Source organism: Xenopus laevis, chromosome 3S (genome assembly GCF_017654675.1).
Source record: "Xenopus laevis strain J_2021 chromosome 3S, Xenopus_laevis_v10.1, whole genome shotgun sequence".
NCBI lineage: Eukaryota > Metazoa > Chordata > Amphibia > Anura > Pipidae > Xenopus > Xenopus laevis.
The window spans coordinates 73,177,609-73,188,495 of record NC_054376.1 but is presented as its reverse complement, the minus strand read 5'-3'; the positions used below and the strand labels follow the sequence as shown (position 1 = coordinate 73,188,495).

Below are 10,887 nucleotides of genomic sequence, written 5' to 3'. Positions count from 1 at the left end.
ATAATGTTTGCTTTCAACCAAGAGGCATTTTCATCATCAGTATTCTTTTCACTTCATATTCTATAACCAGTTGCAGAGAGAAAAATGACAAATATATTTCAGAAAGAAAAGAAATGTTCATAGTAAAATCCATTTTGCCAAGTAGCTCCATTTCCGGTTTGAGAATTGCAACTTTCTTAGACAGGATTATTCCTATAGCATGTAAAGCTATAGGGTATACTGGTTGCAGAGCTGGTCATGCACCACTAACTAGTACACAGTTTGTCTTGTGAGTATATGTCACTACACGTTTACTAATTCTCAGTAACCAGAATTATTAACAATTATAATTAACATCTAAAGCTGTCTTAAACTTATGGGTAATTGGTTGAATGTATGGTTTCCCATGCGCATATGGCGACCCACTGATACTGACCGATATCCATGTACTATGGATATCGTTGGTCAGTTCAAGGATCAGGTATGGTCAGGATAATCATCACAGGTATCCCACCTGTGAACCTGCGCAAAGCCGATACTATGTATGGTCACCATAAAAGGAATTCAACAGCCACATCTCGTGTTGTGTATAAACAACAATTAAAGGGAATGGCATGTCCAACAGTTATTTATGTGCTATCATGTATCAGCACCATATGTTGCTTACTACCTTTAAAACATTTGTATAATAGTACAGTGAAACCTCAATTTTAAGTTTTCCCTCTTTTTACATTGCTTTTTTTTGTGGTCCCACCTATATATGTTTTACTTTAACACAAATCTTTGGTCCCCTGAAAATCATAAAGTGGAGGGGGTTCTGCTTTTATATTCATTATAGAATGGTAGTCTACCTATATGGCTTAGAATTGGAATCACCACACATCTCCAGTGAAATGGTTTATACCACCACAAAATACATCTGCAGTCTTGGTGAGGATGAAAATCCCAGGATCCCTACAAGCAATATACTAGAAATAATATATTTGCTATTGTAAATGAAAAGGTTTTTACAAGGAGTTTGATCACCTAGTAAAGACACAAGGCAGAGTTCTTTTATACAGATCATAGAGCTCCAAGGTGACATCTAATCCTCATATTTTACATCAGGGTGTACGTTATTTAAAATATTAAGGTTTCAGTGAGTTGTGACTTAAATTAATTTGCTGAGCACCAGTTATAACTGATGACATTATTAAACATTTTTTTGTTTATAATTATATAATTTACAAGATATGCATGGCTATTTTGTATTATATAGTGAATAAAGTACCCCTCTTGTAATTTACAAGAATATGAGTTACTGAGGAGTTTCATGACCATATAAAAGCACGAGGCCGAAGGCCATCATGCTCCTCGGTGACTAATAATATCCTTATATTTTACAATAAGGAGTACTTTATTCACTATATATTTGCCAAAATGAGAACTCCTGGTAGTTTTAAAGAACTGTTGATAAAAACTTTCAGGTATAGAAGTTTTTTGGTGACCATACTACAATCTTAACCAAATAATACAGACTAGAGCCAATTTAAACTAGAAGCTTTCTTTTCTTTTTTTCTCTTATGCAGACAATTTAGGTTGCTAGAACTATCAAATGGCATCTAACAAAACCTGAAAGGGAAAATGTTCTTTATGAATTTTCCCAATATAAAAAGTTTGGATTAAAAATTGAATAACTGAAAACTCGTTTCTGTCGTGATATTTAATTTGAAATTGATTCAGTAAGATTTCCAGTCCAAAAATTGGGCAGACCAAACCAAGTACATTAAGTAAGCAGTTAATGGAAAATCAATATAAAATGAACTTTGTATTAAAACACACTGCAGATCTTTATTTTTTTCCCTTGATACTGTAATTAGTTATATTATCGTTTTTTTCTACAGATGTGCTCATAAGTTTAGAAATATTTTACCCCTGGCAAAATTTGTAATATTGACTATTTTTGTGATCTGGCAAAACACATTTAGCTTATTTTGTAAGTACAACCCATAGGAATAAAGTAGATAATGACAATTGTCCCGTTCAAATGTTATCATACTTTTAAATCTTAATACTGTGTATTGCTCCCTTTAGCATCAGTGACCACTTGCAGTCTTTTGTGATAGTTATGAATGAGGCCGTTTGGTTGGCTATCAAATACTGCATATAGGGGTTTCCCCAAAGTGGCACAATGATGTTAAGTACACTTTGATAACCACTCGAGAACTTACACCTTTTTTTTCTGCTGCAGCCACTAAATAGTTAACTGTGCCTTATGTTTGTGATCATGTTGGAAAGTCCAGGTGCTCCCCATGTGCTGCTTCCATTGTGAGGAAGGCACATTTTCTTCTAAAATATGCTGCATTAGTCTTGCTATCAATTCTGTTTAATTTTCTTGTTCCACTGTAGCTCACACACCACCAATAGAGAGTTCCACTCATCCTACCAATAGAGTTGGTATACATCTCTCTCTAGGATTTGTTGACCCTTCTAACGTTTATGATTGTGACCTTAAAATTCAACATTGGTAAATTCACTTGAAATGATTTTGTTCTAGAAGTTCTGAAGCTTTCCTTAGTGTTGTTTTGAGGTGTTGTTGTGGCAATGTTTCTGGCAACACTACCATGCAGCCCATTTTTGTTTGAATATCCACAGCTGTAAACTGCGTTAATCCTTCAGTTGTTACCACATTTTAGCCACTGGTCTTCCATGACCCTACCGCATTCTCTTTATTTCCAGGCACACTTGTGCAGTAAGCATTCAGTAATGTCATAGGGAGCATATGGCACATGCATGGGTAGTATACAGAAGAGCATATGTGCATAAAGTCACTTTCGTGGTGCACACAAGCAAGTAACATCACTTCCAGTTATCAAGCAAAATCTTCAGCGGCACGCTCTGTGTCCCCTGCAAAACAATGCTTTGGGTTTGACAGCTCTGAGTATGTCCTCATTGTTCATGCTGAAACAGCCACACCACTTTTTTTTTAATGAAGCTTTTATTGCAGCAGAAGTTGTATCTCAACTAATTTTCCTGGCAGTTGTGTACATCTTTTTCCTGGCTTGTAGTTAAACTACATAGGCTCATGGATCATTTGATAGTTCTTTTGCTTTTCTCATGTTTCAGTAACCAGCAAAGTTACATTCATGATTGAATATTTACACACTGTCAAATTACACAAGGTGCAGATGTGAATACTTAGCCTTTATTGCCATCTGACCCTGTGCGTTTCAACTTCATTGTATATAATTAACCCAAACATTCAGGGATATGTAAACTTTTGATCTGCTTTGGCTGCTTGCTATCAGTGGCCTTAGCAATTAGAAAATTCCCAAAAAGAAGCATAATTGACACATGGCGAACCAAAATGTCACTCGACACAGTCAGCAAAAATTCACTGAGCTCTCAGACATAATGTGTATTATTAACACCCTGAGCCGAATGTTATTGCTTCTGATCCATTTCAGTGACAACTATGTACCAAAGATGTTTCTCTGTTGTTGCATATTATTTACCAAAAATATTTTTAGATATTTAAAAAAAGAAAGAAAATACCCAAAAAGAGAATTAATTTGTAGGTGTTTCTAGTGTTGGACTGAGGGTGTTGGGCCCCTGCCTCCCCCAGGGGCCCACTGCTCAAGCCGTAAATCCCCCGTTGGGCTGCAAATCACAAAGGAGTGCAGAAGCTGCCGGCTGTAGAAAGCTGGTCTGGGCCGGTGGGGCCCACCAGGTTTTTTCCCAGTGCCTAGTCCGACCCTGGGTGTTTCTGTAAAATGTATTTTGATGAAATATTTTGATAAATACTACTGGTAGAGTTTCTTTGCCAAGCTCTGTGGTCAAAAGGATGTATAGTTTAGAAGCCTACTAAATGTCAGTGCTTGCAATATAATAGATCACCTCAAGGTGCAAAAGACTTGACCTATATTCTGTACCTGTCACCCAGCTCTCTTTATGATGATCAAAAAAAAGTATCTTGCCATGGAACATTCATTAACGGTGCATCCTGTTTCAGTTTTTTGTTGTTGTTGTGGTAAGATGGGAGTTAACTCTGAAGGGGGACTGGTGTTTCACAGGCACACATCTGTAGTGTAAAGGCTAGATTTTTTTCTTACTTTGCATGTTTTTTTATTGTGGTTGACGTTGCTTTATAGGGACCTATGTAACTGTAAGTATTGTAAAGCAGTGATGTAACCCCCAATTCAACTCCCCCAAAATGGAGCTACTAACAGGCACGCATAACTCATGTTTCAATTCACATTCCGTTCCACCCAAAGCAATAGCATTGCTATAACATTGCTTCTAACATTTGCTTTTGTTTTATTACTAATTTACAAAACCATGTTACTGAGCTGTTATTGGGGTTAGTAAACAGGATTTTAATAAAGGTGATTATTGTATAATGCAAAGACAAATTACATTTTTTCTTGCAAAGTAAGCATTCTATTTATACACCAATATGGCAACCATTCTCACATATACAGCCCCCACACCAATATTTGGGGAAGGTGGTACAAGTTACGTAATAGGCACACAATGCCAGCTATGACAGGAAAAAACCTCACCTTCACGGGGAATATGGCAGTGGTACAGGAGAGGAAGCACATTTTTTTTACCTGCAATACAGCTTTTGTTCCCCCAAAATTCCAGTGTAGTTACTTCATGTACTAATTCTTCAACTTGGAAGTGATGTGCTGAAACTATGCAATTTTGCTCCCCTTCTATCTATCTATCTATCTATCTATCTATCTATCTATCTGTCTACCTGACTGCCCATCTCCCTGGTGATGAAAGCATGCAAGGCCTCTGAAATGTGTGTGGCCTACACTGTCTGCAATAAGGATGAATTGGTGAAACCCCATTACCGTCACTTTGGGATAGTTGTAATTGGGGTTACAGATTTCTGTCTCAACATGCACGTCATTTGTGATAACTGTACTTGAGGTTATAAATATGCATGTCACTTTGGAATTGCTGTATTAGGGGTTATGGATTTTATAAACTTTATAAAAGCATTAGTATGCTTTATATACTTAGAGAGGCTTTATCTATGTTTATATTGGTTTTATTTAGGGATGCACCGAATCCACAATTTTGGATTCGGCCGAACCCCGAATCCTTCAAGAAAATTCAGCCGAATCACGAACCCGAATCCTAATTTGCATATGCAAATTAGCGGTTGGAAGGGGAAAACATTTTTTACTTCCTTGTTTTGTGACAAAAAGTCACGTGATTTCCTTTCCCGACCCTAATTTGCATATGCAAATTAGAATTCGGTTTGGCCGGGCAGAAGGGTTCGGCCAAATCCGAATCCTGCTGAAAATGGCTGAATCCTGGCCAAATCCCGAACCGAATCCTGCATTCGGTGCATCCCTAGTTTTATTCTTGCACCATGTGGAGCCTAGGTGACACATGATTTCAATACATTGAAACCGGTGTATAGTTGTATTAACAGTAAAAGTCTCTTGAGTTTTGTATTTACATTTAAGTTTGCACAAAATGAATGACATGGTAAGGTTTCCTTGAGATCTCGCTATCCTGAGTGCTCTCAGTATTGCTAGTTATGGATATATTCCAGGACAAAAGTATAAATGTAAAGCACTAGAGCTATCTAGTTACAAATTTTATGTGTATTTTTCCATTTGTAAAATCCACCTTTTGCAGTCCCTCAATCTGATTGAATGTCCTTAGTAAATGTCCAGTTATATGTTAAACAAGAACATATAATGTTCAACCCGGATTTCTCCAGCTGCTGTTGTGACACAACTTTCAGTGAGAGAGTGGACCTGGGAGTAGTAGTGTTCTGCTAGTAAAATTACTGCGGCCGTTTTGATGCAAAATGCTTTGAAGTGGCATCTCTCAATGGCAATTTGTATGACGTTTTATATGTTAACATGCCTTTCTACCACAAATTTCACACTTGGCTGCACCTAAAATAATTACACATTTATAACTACACAAATGATTCTTTCTTTCTAACTTTTCCTTTCATTTTGAGTTGCTGTATTCGCTGAATTTAGATTGCAGTTTCCTTGAGATGTTGATCATGCACATGGCAGTTAGTGCTGCTTAATAGGTGTGAATGAGCTTCCTTGTGTCTATATATCAGTGATATCCTTTTGTTGGCCACTAGAACACAGCACCGAGTCATTTAGCTGTATTAACAGCCTTGTGGGTGGAGAAAGCATTTTTTCCCCTTTGCTTGTATTGTTCCTGGCATCTGTCCAGTTCTCTGAACTTCTGGTACCCGACTGGTAGGACCTGAAAGTTGCTGTTGAACAAGTCACAGTTGCTGCACACGATCAGCATTGCTACGTCTTCCCCTGGAGCAGGTCAGTGTGGGCCGCACAGCAGTCACACTCCTTCCTCACGCACACACTGAGCTTGTGTGACGGCAGCTGTGTCAGTGCTCAGCACTCTGCCTCCTAAAAGTACAACATGTTTACAGCCGCCATACAGGCAGATTAACTTGGCAGCCTCTTCTCCTTCTGTAAGTGGCTTTTGTTATTGTTGTTCACCCTGCAGAATCTTCGTTTGTTTTCTCTCCCGTGGATGGATTCTCTTTATTTTTGCTATCAACGCAGTTTGCTTGCAGTAATCCATGTAATCGTACGAGAGCCCTGCTCGTATCATCTGCACATTTCCTCCTTCCAGCACACAATATAATATTATGCAGCCTTTAGCTGGCCTACGTTACATTCTGTTTATCTCTGCCCTGCTTTGCTGCTTCTACTAAACCAGAGAAGGTCATTTATTTTGGCTAGCTTGATGGTAAAATAAGGCTGTGTGGTAAAACTAAACTGCGGTGTTTGATGCCTGCCAAGCTTCTCTTTTTATTGTTTGACCCTTTAAGCACCAGAGGGTCTCTTTGTTTACTGAATAAGCATAAGAATAAGCATTCTCACACTACTGCCGAAGCAATCCAAGGAAATATCATCATCATCAAAAACTTATCTGGCTCGGGATGGCTTCTAACAAATAATTAAAATGAATTCTTAGTGTTTGATGAAAATTTGTCCCATACAGTAGCTGGGATGTATGCTGTTGCAACTATGAGCGTAGCTGCTGAAATCTAAAAACATCCCTACATGATCTTGTATCAATCAACAATACAGGTTTTGGATCCGTTATCCGGAAACCAAATTACGGAAAGGCCATCTCCCATAGACTCCATTATAATCAAATAATCCACATTTTTATAAATTATTTATTTTTTATCTGTAATAATGAAACAGTATCGCGCACCTGTTCCAAACGGAGATATAATTAATCCTTATTGGAAGCAGAATTGGGTTATTATTATTATTATTATTATTTAATGTTTACTAATGATTTTCTAGTAGATTTAAGGTATAAATTACAGAAAGATTCATTATCCGTAAAAGCCCAAGTCCTGAGAATTCTGGATAACTGGTCCCATTCCTATACAATGATTTTTCATATTGCTAAATCCTGCCAAAATTCTTCCTCATGTCATGCAGGCCACCATCTGATTCCTCCATATAACCGCTCCCTTAAATGTATAAGACTTGCTTACTTCTGTGGTTTATTGACAAATAGATAGGGTTTCATAGTATTCTAATCAGGTAAAGGATTTGTTTATGTTTTCAAGAATTATGTAATGGTGTTTGGTTGTGGTGGCTCCTATAGGTTTGGACATTTATTTTTTCCCCTATAGTTAGTTTGCAGTTTCCAGAATTAATATGCTATGGGACAGATTTATCAAAATGTGAGATTCACACTCCTCACAGAAATACTCAACCATCTATTCAATCCTATGGGATTTTTAGAATTGTTTTTATCAATGGAGATCACCATAAAAATCCCTTAGGGTTGAATAGAAAGTGAGTTTTATTGTAGTGAGTTCTAAATTCACTCCCGTGCTGCTATGTATGCAACAGGCCTCATGCCCTGAAATAGCAAAGCAAGATACAAACAAACACATGTTATATGGTAGATCCCAAGGGTGTGGGGTTAGCTTCTGAAGAGTCTGAAAAGACCCTAGGCACTAGACTGAATACAGCTCTTGGTCAACAAGAGTCCCCTTGTTCAGAAGGTCAGGTATTAATCTCTGCCAATTAGTCACCAGAAATTAACTTTTCAATTGCTTTCCATTTTTTGTGTACCAGTTTTCCAAAATTAAAGTTTAATGTTCTTTTATCTGTTTTTTCAGTGTGGCCGCTCAGAAATCAAAGTGCAGATTCTTAAAGGGATACTGTCATGGGAAAAAACATTTTTTTCAAAATGCATCAGTTAATAGTGCTGCTCCAGCAGAGTTCTGCACTGAAATCCATTTCTCAAAAGAGCAAACAGATTTTTTTATATTCAATTTTGAAATTTGACATGGGGCTAGACATTTTGTCAATTTCCCAGCTGCCCCTGGTCATGTGACTTGTGCCTGCACTTTAGGAGAGAAATGCTTTCTGGCAGGCTGCTGTTTTTCCTTCTCAATGTAACTGAATGTGTCTCAGTGAGACATGGGTTTTTACTATTGAGTGTTGTTCTTAAGGTGGCCATACATGGAGAGATCCGTTCGTTTGGCGATGTCGCTAAACGAGCGGATCTCCCTCTGATATGCCCACCTTGAGGTGGGCAATATCGGGCTGATCCGATCGTGGGCCCTAGGGCCCAACGATCGGATCCTAACGATGCCTAACGGGCGGTCGGATCGCGGGACCGCATCAACGAATAGATGCGGCCGCGATCCGACGGGATTTTCTGTCCCATCCGATCGTGATCTAGCCGCCTTTCGGCAAAATCTCGATCGGTGAAGCCCGTCGGGGGGCCCCATACACGGGCCAATAAGCTGCCGACACGGTCTGTCGGCAGCTTTTATCGGCCCGTGTATGGCCACCTTTAGATCTACCAGGCAACTGTTATCTTGTGTTAGGGAGCTGCTATCTGGTTACCTTCCCATTGTTCTTTTGTTTGGCTGCTGCGGGGGGGGGGGGGAAGGGAGGGGGGTGATCTCACTCCAACTTGCAGTACAGCAGTAAAGAGTGATTGAAGTTTATCAGAGCACAAGTCACATGACTTGGGCAGCTGGGAAATTGACAATATGTCTAGCCCCATGTCAGATTTCAAAATTGATTATAAAAAAATCTGTTTGCTCTTTTGAGAAATGGATTTCAGTGCAGAATTCTGCTGGAGTAGCACTATTAACTGATTCATTTTGAAAAAAAATTGTTTACCCATGACAGTATCCCTTTAACTGTTTTAATTAGTTGATACATTTCTCATGAGCATCTGGGGTGATGTTAGCAGCTATTCATCAATTTTAATAAGAAGGTGAAAAATTTAACTTTCAACTTCAATATTGACAAAAAAAACGGTCACAAATTGTAAATAGAAGGTGATAGATAAAAGACTTTGTTTCTGGTAAACTATCTGAAATGAACTGAACCCCCCAAAATGAATATTTAAGCAACAAATAAAAAAGTATATTATTATGAAAATGGTTTTTACACATGAGCTGTATCTTTTTCTAGAGACCTACATTGTTCTGGGGGTATAGTTTTCCTTTAAGAGCCATGGCAGATGGGGAAATTTGTCACTTGCAGTCTTCATGATTGCAGGTGACAAACCTCTTGAAAATGCTTTCCCACATTACATAAAGTAAATTGCCGGTGGGAAAGGAAGACATACATGGTGAAATTAAAACGGTTTCCTTTTGTAAGCACTATGCAAATTTCATAAGTGGAAATAAGGTTACCATCACATCTCACAGGCTACTGGGCATATAGCTTCCACAGTACAGATATACATCTACTAAGACAACTTCATCACAACAAAGGGATTGTAGTGCTACATCTGAAAGGGCTTCTCAAGTTTATAATCTGTAGTGGCCCTCTGCTTCACCCCTATGGACGAAGAGCTGAGATCTGAATTTTCCTGACCCAAAAAAAGTCAGTACAAGTATAGGTGGGCATATCCTAGTAACCAGTACTATCCAGTTGTCTAAAAAAACATTTCCAAACCTGACCTCTGCTTTGTCTAGAATACAAAAATCTCCTTAATCTCTGAACAAACCTATTAAACACAGAGGATGTGGTGGTAACTTCCTAATATACTTTTAACTGTCAACACAGTAGTAGAATGTTTGTCTACTTCAGGTCTGTCCAAGTGCTTAATTTCTGTCTCCAAGCTATACTCTACGTTTTCTTATCTACCCACTACTGCTCTACCAAGGCCAAATGTATTCCAAGCTCTCATTTATTCTTTACAAAAGTATCTCACATGAAGATGGCTTATTTGCTACTATGTTCCTTATACTTCCAAAATGTCCTTCAGAATTTGAATTACTAAAACTGAGAAAAATAAAACGTTTCCATCATCTGTTAACAAAATATGTGCAAAGTACTTAGGATATGGACAAAGCTGATGCTTTCTACATGGGCTTCATTAATATATTGAGAGAACTAATAACAGTGTTCAGTGACATTATTTTATCCAACAAACCCACATGAAGTTCACACCCAGTTTAGCAATATTTGTCCCCCACTTAGGTATACCTTATTCCTAAAGATTCTTAAAATCTTTAAGAAATGACAACTACAACCAAAGTGTGATAACCTGCAATTTGCACTCAAGACTTAAATATATTTATAAATACTATAGATATATTTAAGTCCCCACCTCTTCTTATTTAGTCCTTACTGATTTTCTTAGGTGACCTTTCCCTACAACATTTATCCCCAGAACAAATATTTATGGATGAAGAAATCATTTTAAAACATCTTAAATAAGCCATTGTATTTTTGAAGCCCTTTTATTTTAAAACATTTAGCAATTTCCTGACATCTAAAACCTCCAGTGACAACTTGATCAGATAGTTGTTGACCCCTTGTAGCCACCTAGAAGATAAAACTTCCAAACACTTTTTATAATTAAGTTTAATGTTAAGTTACTTTCGAAAATAGTGGCAAATCGCCT

The 10,887-nt window shown here is 37.9% G+C and overlaps 1 protein-coding gene across 9 annotated transcripts in view; it reads left to right on the top strand.

Annotated features, from left to right (window-relative positions):
• The window catches only part of atxn7l1.S (ataxin 7-like 1 S homeolog), a 99,246-nt gene that overhangs the window by 53,491 nt on the left and 34,868 nt on the right, over window positions 1-10,887 (top strand). The window lies entirely within an intron of this gene.